We start from the raw sequence: 16,605 nt of genomic DNA on the forward strand, positions 1-16,605 counted from the left end.
AAGTATTCTAGGATGTATTTCATCACCCCCTGTGTTGACTTACATTGATCCAAGCATCTTATTGCCACTTGTGTTAGGTACAGAACCACTTAAATTGATGGTTCATCAAGGATATTGGACCTTTGGGCTGCTTATTCTTTGCACTGAACCATTTCAAGCAAATGGCTCAGAGTCAATTGTGCTGGATGCTCAGCACCAGACTTTGTTGATACAGATTAAACCAGATTAATCACTTAGATTGGTACTGGAATACTTCAAGCAAGTGGTTCACTAGTCAATGGTGTAGACACCTGGGTATTGGACTCACATGACTCAGACTATTGTGGAAACACTAATGGTATAGTGGGCACTGAACCTCTTCATTAAGCAGTTCACTAGAGACCACAGTACCAGATCAAAGAAAATTGACTTTGATAGATCAGGGGACTGTAATGCAATTTAGAGTGGGCATTAAGCCGCTTCCGGTTCACTAGAGTTGACTGTGCTGGAATCTTGGCACCAGGTTAGGTTGACTTGGAGGGATCCAGGGACTCAGTCCTGTGTCAACAATGCCAGGTCCTCAGCACTAAATTGGGTTAACATGGAAGAATCCAGGGACCTTGGTGTCAGATTAAGTAAACCCAGAAAGATCCAGGGGCAGCACTGCTGTGTCTACTGTGGTAGACCCTTGGCACTGAGCTCAATAAACCAGTTAAAACTGGGGAACTACATGCAGCCCAATCTGGGCACTGAGTAACGTAGGCTAGCAGATCTCCAAAGTCAATTCTGGACTTACATTTGCCAGACTTATTTGACCAGATGTGAGGAGACTCCCCTTCAACTGATAAGACAGCTCTGCTGCTCAAAGCAGGTCCAGATACCTGTGACAGATGGTACCATGTATTTTCTGTTCTTTTAAATACAGAAATCTGTACTAACTGGCAAACTAACCAAACCAAAAATAGTATGAAAGAGCCAAAGAAAAAGAATCTGTCAAAAAGTCTTGAGGACACCACATGCAATCCGAGTTTACTGCACCTTCAGCCCATAGTGGTGAAGAGCGAGGGAGGATTAAGTGGCTCCATAGAGGGTGTTTACCAGAAGGTTCTGCAGCTCAACCCCAGGAGGCACCAATCCCACACGTGGGAATATGCAGAGGCCAATTGAATATAACCATATCACCTGAACAATGTCACCCATATCCTTTCTCTCTCTTATCACTCTTACCATTTGTTCAATGCAACTTGTTGCATGTGGTCTTAAATTTAGATTATAAAGTCTCAGACACACAGACATTCTTGTATTCTGTTTGTACAACTTCTAGCACCACAGGGTGCCAATCCCAATTGGGAACATTAGGTGTATAATAGAAATAATATTTTGATAGGCCCACAATTAGTGCTTGAATCATTGGGAAATTTTAGGAGTGCCCTTAATGAAAGATGGGAACTATTTTTAGAAGAAAGGCTCAAGTTCCTGTAGCAAAGGATAATGGCCCTTGAGAATTTCCTACGATCCTACCCTGGATTTCTTGCTCATTAGAGTGGATGCCATCATTTTTTATTTAAATTGTGGAACATAAAACATCTACAATCTCAGCAGAAGCTACCAAAAAAAATTATATATAATAATAATAATAATAATAATAATTAAAAAAAGCTATCCTCAAGTTACAACCTACCCATATCCTCCCAAAAGCAACAGTCAACTCCCCCAGGATTAAAGGCTTTCCCCCAAATATATTCAGAAAAGGGGTGAGTCTCTCCTTATGTCAAAGAGGGATATTTTTATCATGCCCAAAGCTTGCTAAATTTTCTTTATGTAGGAAAAACAAGGTCCCTGACTGAAGAGCTTCCCATCTAAATAGACAGAGACACAGATGAAGGCTCAGGGAGAGGGATACAGCCAAGGGAATGAGCATGGACACTTGTCCCCAGCTTGTTTAACTCCACTTTCAATTAATGTGTTTTTGTTTTTTATATTTACAAATAGTAAAGTTCTGTGCCAATATTGACAAAATAGCAAAAAGTTGTGTGCCAATATTAACATTGGAACTGATGCTCCCTCTCAGCTATACCTTTTGGGCTGTATTGTGTTTTGGGGAAGGGGGTATAACACTTCCCTATTTGCTTTTATTTACTTTTGTATTCACATCACACACCTTCCCCCAGCCTAGAAAAAGATGTGCGTATTTGTGAATGCGTGCATTGCAGAGGATCCCTCCTACACACTCCACTGCCTAGAAAGGAAAAGGAAGGAAGGTACTTCTAGAAGTCTCCCGCCACTTCTCTGACCAGAAGTGAGGGGGAATATTCCAGGGGTCTCCCCATACATCCCCCCTTCCAAGACCAGAGATGAGGGGGGATATTCAAGGGGCTCAACATACTTCCCATCAATACCCATCCCCGGCCTCAGGAGAGCTCATAGCTTCCCCAAATGGCCACCTCAGTGAAAAGGGACCTTCTCATAGGGAACATACTCACTGACCCCATTTTGGAATCCCCTCCATCCCACAGGCAGCAGGCCATGCCTCCTATCCCATTCCCTGTGCGGGGGGGGGAGGGGAGGAGGGGAAGGGAGGGAGAGAGAACTATATTGCCTGGACCTCAGGAATCAGGGGTTGAATACCCTTGCTTCAGCTTCAATCCTTCCCACGCTCACCCCTTACCAATCACAGATGACAGGAAAGAACACCCTGCAGCAATGGCACCAATTCAGATTTGCCCTCTCTCTTACCCACACACTGCATGAGCCAGTGCCACCAGAAATTGAGCTCTTGGCAGACTCACCTGCAGTCCACCATACAGAAACAGACTCCTGTGTGCCAGGCTGCAATACCATTTGGCCTGGCCACTTCTTCATCTAGCAGGAGGGGCAGCTGGGCCAAATTTGAGTGGTACTGTGACCCCATGTGCTCAGTCTCAACACCACTGACAAAAACTTGGCCAGGCCACCCCTCCATCTGTTCAAAGGAGCAGATGGGTCAAATTTCAGTGGCACTGCAACTGGAGTGATGCTTCAGACCACTCTGGACCACTTTTAAACTGAATCAGTGCAGCTGCTTCCAGCCACACATTCCTTCCCACTGAACTCTGAACAAATGCAAAAGCCTTGGGTGTGTGTGGGGGAGGATTCAATGTCCCCAGCCTCCCCGCATTGGCAGCACTGCCTTGCAGCCAGTCAGTGGCCTTGCTAGAAAATGACAGAGCACTGTTGCCAAAGCATAGTTTTCTGAAGTGCAGCACGGTAGTTCTATCCTGGATTTCAAGTGTCAGGGTGCTTCTTCAGCAACACCCAGGTGAGAAACAAGGGGGCCAGACACAGCACCCTGATGCCTTATAATTAAACAACTAAGGCAGCCCCTAAAATTAGTAAGGAGGCCTGGCCCCCACAACTCCCCAACCCAGATTCCTAGCACCACCGACAATACTATCAAAAATAATAAGTCACAGAGTCTCAATGGGAAAATAAAAATATTTAAGCATCCAATCCTGCAATCAATTCACACTACAACTTCTCCTGACTTCAGTGGTAATTCTCAATGTTGTAACTGCAGGATTAGGTCCTTTAGTTATTCTCTAAAAAAAAAAAAAAAAAAAAAAAAAATACAGATATAGAATCTTACATCTTCCAATTTTTGACTGAAAAAAATTATTCTCAAAGTAAGCTAAAGTCATACAAACTATTTTTATGACAGATGCTACTGTATATACTTGCTATAACTAAATCAGATTTAATTCTAGACTATAAATGGCAATTGGCATTTGCCAATGGAATGGCAATGACAATTAATATAATATCCTGGCAATTTCCTGACCATATTTTTCCATCCAACCACTCCACCTCCTGAAAAGTTTTAGAAGAAAAAATCACCAATTACCTTAAATTACAGCTGACTAGATTATAGGGAAGGTGCTTAAAAACAAACACACACACACAGAAACTTCCCAAGTACAAATACTGCCTAGAACTAAGTTAACTAATGAAATGAAGACAAATCAGAAGAAAGTCAAAGCTAGACAGACTAATTTCCAATCCTGTTAACAGTTGAGAAAGATTAGGAAGAGTAAGATTGAGATTCCAACGAAACAGAATGCTGAGCTTCCTCAATTTCTGCTATAGTCAAAGATGACACTCAGGCCTTAAGTACGTTGGTATTTTGCCAGCTTGTGTCCAGCCAACAATGTGGCTGCACTAGTGTAAACCACAACTGTATACAAGCTGTGATTTGCACCAATGTGCACTGTGAAAGAGCTTAAGCTGGTACAAATTAGTTTTCCTTATTTTCTCTTGGGGCTTTCATTGGCACAACTACACTGGAGGCTGGCCATCAACTGTTGAAACTGGAGCAATTTCCAAAGCAGACTGTCTATACCAGGGGCCGGCAACCTTTCAGAAGTGGTGTGCTGAATCTTCATTTATTCACTCTAATTTAAGGTTTCGTGTGCCACTAATACATTTTAACATTTTTAGAAGGTCTCTTTCTATAAGTCTATAATATATAACCAAACTATACCTCTACCCCGATAGAACGCTGTCCTCGGGAGCCAAAAAAATCTTACCGTGTTATAGGTGAAACCGTGTTATAGCGAACTTTCTTTGATCCGCCGGAGTGCACAGCCCCGTGCCTCCCCCTGGAGTGCTGCTTTACCGCGTTAAATCCAAATTAGCGTTATATCAGGTGGCGTTATATCGGGGTAGAGCTGTATTGTTGTATGTAAAGTAAATAAGGTTTTCTTAAATGTTTAAGAAGCTTAATTTAAAATTAAATTAAAATGCTGAGCCCCCTGGACCGGTGGCCAGGACCCGGGCAGTGTGAGTGCCACTGAAAATCAGCTCATGTGCCGCCTTCAGCACACGTGCCATAGGTTGCCTACCCCTGGTCTATACCAAAAATGTTAAAGTGGTGCAGCTGAACTGCTGTAGCACTTCAGTGTAAAGCAGTGGTTCTCAATCTGTGGGCCGCATGTGGCCCAATTAGCACACAGCTGCAGCCCAGCTCAGCTGTGTGCTAAAGGCCAGGCTCCAGGTCACGGGCAATAAACAAAAATTCATGGCCTGTAACCTGTCCCTGACTTTTACTATATATATATATATATATACACACACACACACACACACACACACACACACACACCCCTGACTAAACTTAGCAGCTCCTGAGGCCCTGGACGCTGTCACTCTGGGGACACCACTGCTATGAGGGCTAACCCCTGCACTGGCCACGAGGGCTGACTGCCCCCTGCCACCCCTGCTCCAAAGCCTTGGGGACAGTTGCTCGGGTGCTCCCCGGGGCCAGCTGCCCCGGGACCACTGCTCGGGTGCTCCCCGGGGCCAGCTGCCCAAGGAGTGGCTGGTGTGGCTGCCCCCGGGACAGCTCCAGCTGCATCCAGTGCGGCTGACCGTGGGGCACCCGACCAGCTGGCCCTGGGGCTAGCTGCTCTGGGATCAGCCACACCAACCACTGCACTGCGAAAGTCACAGAGATCACGGAACCGTAACTTCCACGACTTCCGTTTCAGAAGCACAGCTTTAATTGTGACCCCTCAGGGGGCTGCAAGGTTATTACGTGGGGGTTATGAGCTGTCAGCCTCGATTCTCAAACCCCACTTTGCCTCCAGCATTTATAATAATATTAAATATAAAAAATGTGTTTTTATTTTTAATATGAGGGGGGGGTCGCACTGATAAGCTTGCTGTGTGAAAGGGGTCACCAATACAAAAGAACCACTGCTCTAACACATTCCAAACTCATTCTCTTTTTTCCTTGTGTGTATTGTAGACATCTACAACATGGCAACATATTAAAAAAATGTAAATGTAACGAGAACTAACTTGTCTAGATAAAAAGCCTGCAAAGGAAACTTTAAACTAGAAAACAGAATCATAGAATATCAGGGTTAGAAGGGACCTCAGGAGGTCATCTAGTCCGTACCCCTTGCTCAAAGCAGGACCAATCCCCAAACAGATTTTTGCCCCAGATCCCTAAATGGCCCCCTCAGAGATTTAACTCACAACCCTGGGTTTAACAGGCCAATGCTCAAACCACTGATCGATTCCTCCCACAAACAATGCATAGCTTAACATAAACCCTACCCAGCAATTTGGGTGCAGTATAAAAATTAGTATGTATATTGGAACACAGTCTTATATGTAATATCAGCCTGCAAAATAGTCATGAAAATTTACCAGTTAGGTATGAAATCTATTTCCCTCACCTTCATTTACCATAACAAAATTAAAAAAAAAAATGTATTGCCCATCCAAATAAAAAAATTGCCCACCTGGGCAAGAAGTACTAAAAATTATTTTTTAGGTCTACATATAGTTCCTGAATATTTTAAATACATATGACAACTAAAGAAATAATAAAACTTCAGACCATGACAGAGCACAGTGTAAACAAGAAGGCTGTATGCATATGCACAAAAGAAGACAGGCATGTTCATGAGACAATCCACAATTACAGATGGGACTGAATGTGAGAGTACCAGAAAGACATATAAATGCACACATGGAAATAACTGAAAGGAGTGTGCATGCTAAACACTGTCAGGGCATGTGCCAAAGCACCAGAAAGACAGAGGTGTGTGCTAACTACTGGCAGGACCTGCTCATAAACACCACAAAGACAAGTCATCAGTGTGTGGTCAGAGCACTGGCAAGGGTGTGTGATGGGTACTAGCAATGGTGCATACATGTGCATCCCAGACAGCAGTGTGCGCGCTGAATAGCGGCAGCACATGAAACGAACTGCGAGTGCACTGCAGCCACAGACGGGAGTGCGCGCGCAGAGGGCTGGCGCACACACTGCCGCAGTAATAGATGGACAGCGCAAAGGGGACCTGTGCGCAGCTCTCGGCCCTGGATCCCGGCACGCTAGGAGCAGACAGCAGAAATTCAGAACGGGAACTGCAGCCCCAGCTCCCGAGCGTGCAGGCGCGGGACTCACTATCCGCGGGGCTGTACCAGGGCGCCAGCGCCCCCTGCCGTGTGCCTGTGGGGGGAGGGGTGCGAGAGCAAAGCCGTGAAGACAAAGGAGCTCGTGATGAGTCAGGGCTGCAGCTCGGCAGGCACCGCACCTCCACAGCCACACTCCCCCTTGCGCCGCAGGGGACGCGGCAGCGCTCCCCAGGCCCGTGCCGAGCCCCACACTCCCAGGCCGTCAGGCCCACTCCTCCCCTGCGGCGCCGAGAGGCTCAGAGCCCAGGCAGCTGCGGCACCGGAGCCGTCGCCACTCAGCCCCCAGTCCAAGGTGCGGGGAGGATGGGCAGGCAGAGCCCAGCCCGGGGCGCGCGCGAGCGAAGCCTCTCCCGCCCCGGCCGCCGACATCTTGTTTTCCGCCATTTTATGGCCGCCCGAGAGGCCGCTCGGCCGCGGGATCCGGGCCCTGCGCCGGCCCAGCTGAGGAACAGCCGCCGGCGGGCGGAGCCCACACGCCTAGAGCAGGGAGGCGGCGGCCAAGCCCGGCGGCGGTAACGAAGCGGGCAGGCCCCGGGCGCGGCCTGCGCTGAGGCCTAACCGCCTCCATTGTTCCCAGCCCCCGCCGGCCCAGCTCTAGCACCTCCGCTCACCTGTGCGGGTCCCTGCGCCGTGCCGCGGGGTCGGATCCGGCTGAGGGTCGGGCGGGCCGCAGGACTCCGCCGCCGCCGGGGCCTTGCATTCGGGGCCGCCAGGTCCGGGGCCTGCACCAATCACAGGCGCTGGGCTAGGAAACGGGGCGCGAGCGCGCGCGGCCTTCACCCCCTCCCCCCACCGGCTTCGCGACCAGCCCTGCCGCTGTTGACGCACGTCACTGGGAGCCGGAGCGTGCCCCAGAGATGTGAGCATGCGCAGGAACCGCAGCTGAAGTCGGTGCCCTTACTTTGCTCTCAAACGTGCCCCGAGAGCAAAGCGGGGGGGATGGAAGCCGCGGGGGAGAAAGGCTAGTTGGGGCGCAGGGGGGATGGGTCCGGCAGAGAGAGGATAAATGGGAGAAGCCGAAAAAGGGGCGAGAGCGGGGGACAGTGAAAGGGCCAATGCAGAGCAGGCTTGTGATTGCGGGTGCATAGTGTGGCCCTGTGCTGCCCCCCACAGGGATGTGGCATTAACGCTACAGCCATACACACACGCAGGGGTATCAAAGATGCATTTTTATGGCCTGGTGGCTGCATGCACATGCTGCAGCATCTCAGCTTTTGTTAGGTAACTCAAGTTTCCAAATCTCTGTCATGTTTGCATTGATAAGCTTACAAATGGGAGTCCATGTGTGACTTCACTGATGTCCGCTTGACAATGTAGACAACGTGAAATAGTGGCTCAGAGTCTGTGTGAACTTCCCTGATCCTTATTATTTTAACATAGTGTTATCTCTAACCCCCAGTAATGGCACTTCCTTGTCAACACAAAGTAGCCTTTTGCTGATCATTTTAGCAAATGGAACAAAAAATGTGATAGAAGCAAAGCACACATGTAAGTGGTGTAAAGAAGGAAATACAGATAAAAGCACAAAGGTAAACTTAAAGAGAAAGGAGAATATGGAAGAGAAACAAAGGGCAAAATTAGTGATAGGCCTAAAGCGGAACATATTTTCTCACTGATACTGAATGAGACAAAAAGAACAGGAGTACTTGTGGCACTTTTGAGACTAACAAATTTATTTGAGCATAAGCTTTCGTGGGCTAAAGCCCCCTGAATTAGACAATAAGGCACTGAACAAATAATTAAATTTTAATAATAGAAAGTGCCATATTCTCCCATTACCAGCAGTTCTGATTTGCATCCAGCTCGTGTAGACATATTCGCACTAACTCAATGAAAGCTAGCACGGGTATGAATAGTAGTGTAGCCTCTATAGCCCAGGCAGCAGTGGCACAGGGTAGATGCCCCATTACACACGCTCCCGAACCCTATCGGAACATACGCCACCTTGGTGACGCTGCTATTTTTATTCACACTAGCTCTCATCAAGCTAGTGCAAGTATGTGTATGCATGCTGGGAATCATCCTTAACTCATAGGGTAAACGTAGCCATAGTTCATGTACACATTCTTATTCCAATATAGGAGTTCCTCTTTTCAGTTATGTCATTTACGAAGGGTTTTAAACAAAATAAAAAAAAACAGCCACTCATAACTATGCTGGTAAAACTATCGAGTGTAGATAAGTCTTTAGGATTAGTCCAGTGTTTCCCAAACTGTGTTCCACACGATGTGAAGAGGTGTTCCGTGAAAGAATCGTAATTAAAAAAAAAATGGGTCCTTAAAATTTTAAATTTGGCATATTTGAAGCATAAATTACAGTCATTCAAAAAGTTGTAAACTAACATAAAACTCTTTTTCCAGTTATTGATAGATCTCGTATTGAATGTCATGGCGTAAAAAGAACGTGGCACGCAAGCATGTTGATGTCTACCCCTTTCGGGCACATTTCAGTTAGTGACGTCGAACCCCTTCCGCTCGAGGCTGTGCGAACTGCAGCGGTATGCACACACCATTCTCTTTACGCCATGGTGAATATAACATATTCACTCAACACGTTCAAACCTGTGGGTTTTTACTGTGTGTGCGATAAGCACAACTAAACTAGCTTTACTCAAAACAATATAAATATTTGTGACAAAATTTGACAAAAATCAGTATTTCTAAATATTACTACTAAACCTAATCACCATGGATTTGTGGCTAAAATAAGGAACTTTGAAACAAAAAGCAAGTTCTTTTGGTACTCCAACTGTGGCCGAAATAAACTAGCAAAATATTGTGACACTTCAAAGTGAGGATGAACAATCGCAGTCTTTAGTTGCCGAAAAATCTGTTAGTACTAGTTAGTTATCCAAGGTGAAAGAATTTCCACCGAAGTATATCAAAAAACAAGAAGAAGCAGGTGTTAAAAGACCAAAACGAAAGTATGATGAAAGTTATTTGTCTTTTGGTTTTACATGTGTTGGAAATAAAGATGTTCCTGATGCGCAGTGCGTCGTGTGCAACAAAATACTAGCAAACAGTTCATTGGCTTCTGCTAAACTTCAAGGGCATTTGGAAACCAAGCATGCTGAATACAAAGACAAAGATATAAGTTTTTTCAAGAGGCAGCGTGACTCACTTGGAAATTGTAAACTTTCGATGATTAAAATTGCTAAAACAGACAACGAAAGTGCAGAGGCATCTTATCGAGTAAGTTACTGTATAGCGCTTGCCAGAGAAGCTCACACTATTGGAGAAACGCTTAACAAGCCTTGCGCGAAAGATACTGTAACATGCATGTTGAGCGAGCAGTCTGGTAAAAAAAATTGATGCTGTACAGTTGTCAAATAATACTGTTGCATGTCGTATTAAAGATCTTGCTGATGACATAGAAAAAGAGCTAGTTGCCGACTGAAAATTTGCCATGAGTATTCATTGAAGCTAGATGAGTCTACTGATGTTTCAGGACTTGCTGTGCTACTAGTATTTGTCCAATATAGATTTAATAATATTATTGAAGAAGACCTGCTCTTATGTGAATCTCTGCAAAGCAATACAACTGAAGAAGAAATATTCAACTGCATCAACTATTTTATCAGAAAGCATGAAATTAGTTGGGGAAAATGTATTGATGTATGTTGTACTGATGGTGCTCAGGCAATGATCGGGAAGATGACGGGAGCTGTAACGCGAATCATAAGTGTGGCATCAGAAAGCACTGAGAGCTATTATGTTCTACACAGACAAGCACTTGCAGTGAAAAACAACACACCTCTACCCCGATATAACGTGACCTGATATAACACGAATTTGGATATAACGTGGTAAAGCAGTGCTCCGGGGGGGAGGGAAGGGCTGCACACTCCGGTGGATCAAAGCAAGTTTCACCTATAACGCAGTAAGATTTTTTGGCTCCCGAGGACAGCGTTATATCGAGGTAGAGGTGTACTAGCATATCTGAAAATTGTGCTCGATGAAGCAGTACAAATTATCAATTTTGTCAAATCTTGACAACTTCAATCCAGGTTATTTAAAATTTTGTGCAAGGAAATGGGTAGTCAGCACAAAGCGCTTCTTTTACATATGGAAGTGAGGTGGCTATCCAGAGGAAAAGTGCTTGTGAGGCTTTTTGAGCTTCGTAGTGAACTACTTCACTTCAGATAATTCAGGATGAAAATTTAATGACTGTCTGACAAATTCCTCGTGGCTAATGAGTCTTGCGTATCTTGCAGATATTTTTGCAAAATTAAATGAAATTAATCTGTCGCTGCAAGGAAAGAATGTGACTATTTTTACTACAATGGATAAAATTTCGTCGTTAAAAAAGAAACTGCAATTCTGGGCATCTTCTGTAGAACTTCGACTGCTTCCCTACAGTACATGAATTTCTGACTGAAATAAATTCTACAGTCCATGAAGAAGTTTCCAGCACCATTTTACAGCACTTACATGACTTGCAGGCCTCTTTATTAGAATATTTTCCTACAACTACTGATGATAATGCTTGGGTTCAAAATCTGTTTGTAATTACAGCCAAACCAGTCGGCTTTACTGCACACAATTATGAAAGCCTAATTGACTTAATTTCTGACTCTGATTTGAAATAAAAGTTTAAGGATCTTCCGCTGAATAATTTTTGGAGGAGCTGAATAGAAGAGTACCCTAATGTGGCTAAATCTGCAGTTCGAGTGCTCCTTCCTTTTGCTACAACTTATTTGCGTGAGACGGAATTTTCGTATTATACTACAACAAAAACCAAATATAGGAATAGACTTGATGCTGCGCCTGACATGAGGATTCAACTTTCCAGCATTATTCCTAATATTAAGCGAATTTGTGATAGAAAAACGCAGAAACACCAATCCCATTAAATCCAAATTTGTATTTCTGTTTATAAAAATAGATTTTCCTAGTAAAAATCTAATTTGTTTGGTGTTTGTGTATATATAAAAACAGTTTGTTTTTTAAGTAAAACACTTTTTTATTTTGACTCTTGCGCTTGAGTTTTGTACTACTTTATACACGCTTTCTAGTTAAAAATTGTTAGTTCAAATTATTTTAAATTTGTATTTTTGCTTTGTTTTATAAAATAAAATATATTTGAGTATAAATAACAATTTTTTATTTGAAAACCAAATGACTACAAAATAATATTGTAAGTGTTCCGTAATAGGCTAAAAAGTGTTCCGTGTCCGAAAAAGTTTGGGAAATGCTGGATTAGTCTATACACAGTTTTTTGCACTGATTTAACAAAAGTGGTTTAGAACCAATTCACTTAATTGGAACAACCCTTTTTGTGTGGACACTTTTAAATTGGTTTATACAACAGATTATATTGCAATATGGAATATTCAAAGGCTATTGTATCAATTTTATAAATGTTGTATGTATCATTATAGGCTAGGGCTTGTATTCTGGGTCCATGAGGGACTTACAAGTGTTTCCAGAAGGAACTAAAATCACTGAGAGCAGGGGATGGAGGGATTATCAATGTGAATCCCTAAGCAGGCAGCAAGTCTGAAGGAGTCTTAGCTCCTGGAGGAAATTGCATGTATTTATTTAACCTGATTCAAGAAATCTGAAGCCCAAAGAACTGAAAACTGTATAAAAGTGACTAGCCTGACATAGGAAGGGAGCTCACACTCACTCAAGAACTGACATGAAACTGACCAAGAGACATAGACCCTGTAGAAAGGTCCTTTGTGCCTATCAGGATCTCCATGTGGAAGATAAATGACTGCCTGGTAAGCTAAGGCCTGCATGTAAGTTCTATATAATTTTAAATAAATGTTTCCTCTGTAATGCTTTTATTCTGAACAAATAATACTTGCTTAATAAAGGCTGTCTGGTCACTGGTTAGCCCTGTCATTGTCACTGACAGAACAGACAGCAGATGCTGAACTAAGTCAGACGCAGTGACTGTGTCTGTTAGATCACACTGAAGTGTGGGAGGAAGTTGCACCCTAAATCCCCAGCCTAGAAGAAGAGAATCGAGGGACTCTGCCCTGAAAAAGGTGGTGGATAGAGGCAACAAAAGAGTCAGAGGTACCTTTATCTCAAAAACGGTGATAGTTCAAAAAAATGCCTTATGATGATTTAGTTTAATTTTATTTAAGGCAAAAGGGCTACATCTACTTAACTAAATCAGCTTCTTAAACCAATTTAGTTAAAATCAGTACACAAACTGTGTATAAACCAGCCCTGTGGTACAATGTTTATTTTTCAACCCAGGAAGGAATTATTAATGAATTATTAATGGGAAGGGGAGGGAAGAGGTGGTTTTTGTTTTTAATCATGGAAACATTTGTAATGGTTTTAAGATTTGTGAAAGCTTGTCTTTACAAAAAACTTATATTTTGAAACAAATGTAAGTTTTTAATATCTCTTTAATCTTTTACTACAAAACTACCATTTAATTTAATTTACAATTAAAAAAATATTTACAGAATAAATGGGAACATTACTTACTATGTAGTTTTCCTTTTCTGAAGAGAATCTGGCAAGATTCTCACTTCTGGATTTTAGCTTCTTAGTGCAAATCTAGGAGAACTCTTCTAGTTCTGAAGTTGTTTTGACCCTGGAGGGTAGCAGTGGTGGGGTAGAGCTACTGACCATCATATACCCTACCTTACAAATGTTCCAGTCAGCTAGGCTGAAGACAAAGATCCCAGAAGGAAGGTCAATTCAAAGTGATCAACAAATGAGGTTTAAAAGAAAACACCTCAAAAATAGGTAAATCTCCAAATTCTGAAGATATTTGGGCAGGTGAGTGAGAGTCCTGCAAGAGGATATTTTCAGAGGAGCACAATTACAAAACGATTAATTATTTCTTTCTAAAATAATCCCATCTGTGCAGTATTTGCACTTCTGGAGAAGTAGCAGCTCAAGGGATGCCTCAAAAGCAAAATGAGCATAAAGCTGCAATGAACAGCAACAACAAGGCTACTGCCAACAGTGTGACACAACATACAACATAAGACAACATTCAAGTTTGCTGAGTCAGACAGCAAACAGAGGAAAATGCCATGCAAAAATTGGCAAAATGCACAGGAAAAAGCACTGAAAGGCATCAAAATACCAAAAAAAATTTCTGAAGCACCCCAAGAAAAAACAAGCCAGAGCGCCATGGGAAATGTGACAAAGTGCCCAAGGTAAACACCTCAACAACCAAGCAGGTCTAATTGGATGGCTGGGTACAGAGATAAAAGGCAGCTTGCTTGTTTCATTGAAATCTGTGGATGAACAGGAACAATAACCAATGAGAACTACTTACCTTCAGGAAGCTTTTTGACCAACCTAGTCAAGAAGGAGCTGACAGTAATGTGTGGTGTGCAGCATTTATGGTTGGCAGGGATGTGGCATATAAAAGCCATTAGAGGTCCTAGATCGTGCCTCACCCTGCTACTTGAGGTGCAAAAGACCTAATGAATTATAGTATTTCACTTGGTTTCAAACTAAGAGGCAAAGATCAAGAGTGAGATTCTCAGTGAATTGGAATCTTTCCACAACTCTTATTCAGTATTAAAAGGGACAGTCACAGTATTTCATGCAGTTTCTTCATATTAATATCTCTCTCACCCATGATGATCCTTGAGTATTTAAATTTCTCTGGAGTGGTACTTACACACAGGCCTGATGTCCTGCAATTGTTGATCTGCCTAAGGATATTGGACAAGAGATGAAGTCTGATGAGGAAAACTTCATTCTGTGGAAAACTACATTCACCCTGTTATTAGTCTCACTACTGTGTCCCAGATACCTTCCATCATTGTTACTCCTAGCCCTTTTTCTTTCTCAACCTTGTGGATCATCATGTGCACTAACGCCTCAGGATTTGTTCCTTTTTACCCTTCCTTTGGCAGGATTATCCAGTGTCTCCTCCTCCCACTTAGTCAGTCTCTTTCTCAACTGAGTGGTAGGGCTGAAAAAGCCTGACTGTCCCAACTGTTACCAACAGGTAGGTGAATCTGAAGCCAATAGCAGCTCATTGGTTGGAGGCATTTTGAGAGTTCATGAATTTAAGGAATAGCTTAAAGGCTGCTTGCAGGCTAATGGGCAGACCGCTCTACTGTTTAAAGCTGTGATTTTCAACCTTTTTTCATTTTCAGACCCCTAAAAAATTTCAAATGGAGGTGTGGACCCCCTTTGGAAATCTTAGTCTGCGGACCTCCCCGGGGTCCATAGACCATAGGTTGAAAGCCACTGGTTTGGAGGAATGAGAGGGAAAAAAGGGGCAAACAGATGTGAAACTCACCCATACAGGACCTGACTTTTTAGAGTCATGACAATTTGTGTTTCTGTTGCTGGTGAGGACTGCCAAATCGCCTTACTTTTTCAATTATTTTTTCCAAATATAACATATATACCAAAACCAAATTTCCTTGCCTTGTTTGTACACATCCAAGAATAATGTTGATAGCTCTGAAAGATGTCTATTTTTCTCTTCTTTATAAGGGGAGTTGGGAGTGCAAGTGGCTAACATCAGTATGTTTTAGTTATATATGGTGGCCCGCAAAGATTGGCCAGCAAAGATCGGAAACAAAACTAAAAGCAGCGACACCCATTCAAGCTCTGCCCCTAACCAAGCTCTGCCCTTTAGGGATGCCAATACAAAATACCTCTCTCAAAAGTCTATGCAGATCTAAGCAATATGATCCTCTCTGTTCTTGTGTACTTTGATCAGCAGTGATTGAAATTGTTAATGTTGACATGCAAAGCTATTATTTCAGGCTCTCTCAGGTAATCTCAAACAGACATTGCAGCATTGGTTTACATTCATTTCACATTTGGAAGGTTTCCTTCACAACCGCAAGGGCTAGAGACTTTGGTTTCTTTTTAATGGAATCTTAGATTCTGTAGCATGAGATTGCAGCCACATGAGAGAAGTACTGGCTTTACTAAGATGCCATGAGATGATTTGTTTCAACTGCATTAGCCAGTCTGCCTCCCAGAGGTAGGTGATGCATAAAAGATGCTGTTTAAATATCCTTTATCACCTGTCTGCTCTACCAGCAGAAGCAGGAATAGCAAAACTGACACTGCCCCAGCTGATGGCGCATGGATCACAGAAAAGTGTGCGGAAGAGAGAAAACAATAGCAGCAGGGGAGATTGCCAGCTAAAAGGGGAGAGGCATCACATGGACAGGAAAAGCTGCCAACCTCATGGTCACTCTTCTTTTCCCCCCCCTATAGGAAACTATGCCTATTCAGCTAAACTCTTTCAAGTGAGCAGGAAATGAAGTGAGGAACTCTGAATATGCCTCTGGCTTTGTTACTTATGCAGTTGCAGGGAGATGCACACGAACTGGGCCATAACTGAAAGCTGAGAGAAAACACACAAGATGCCAGAATATAGACAAGTGTATGCTGTTGAGAGAAAAGCACTATGCTTACACAAAAGAAATGTCAACATTTTTATCTGCAGTTTGTTTATTTACCTTATGGTTTTACTGATTTCATAAAGTTAATGAAGAGCATGATTTATTATAAAGGGTAAAACAAAGGGTTGAAATCACACTACTATATTTTCATGATGTCTTTCATACAAGTTACAAATAAAATCAAGCCATATTTTAAAGAGAAAACTGAAGAGTTTTGAGTTGAACATTTAGGATCAGGGAAATTGACTTGATGTCAGGGAGACAGTACAAGAGAGACTGGGCATCACAATGGAACATCAGAT

General features: G+C 43.1%; 1 protein-coding gene and 1 long non-coding RNA gene across 4 annotated transcripts in view; one reads left to right on the top strand and one right to left on the bottom strand.

Annotated features, from left to right (window-relative positions):
- The window catches only part of ZNF711 (zinc finger protein 711), a 38,039-nt gene extending 30,268 nt beyond the window's left edge, over window positions 1-7,771 (bottom strand). For 2 of the 3 annotated variants that reach the window (XM_005284531.4, XM_005284530.4), the window contains exon 1: window positions 7,554-7,771. The gene's annotated coding sequence lies outside the window, so the exon portion shown is untranslated. The remainder of the gene's footprint in view (window positions 1-7,553) is intronic. The other variant, XM_065556499.1, reaches the window with a different exon arrangement.
- On the top strand, window positions 7,665-11,913 carry LOC135973421 (uncharacterized). Its single transcript, XR_010590248.1, has 2 exons — window positions 7,665-7,801; window positions 9,303-11,913. It is a non-coding gene; the product is annotated as an uncharacterized LOC135973421 (long non-coding RNA).
- Window positions 11,914-16,605: the final 4,692 nt, after the last annotated feature.

Source organism: Chrysemys picta, chromosome 9, assembly GCF_011386835.1.
Source record: "Chrysemys picta bellii isolate R12L10 chromosome 9, ASM1138683v2, whole genome shotgun sequence".
In the NCBI taxonomy this organism is placed as follows: Eukaryota; Metazoa; Chordata; order Testudines; family Emydidae; genus Chrysemys; species Chrysemys picta.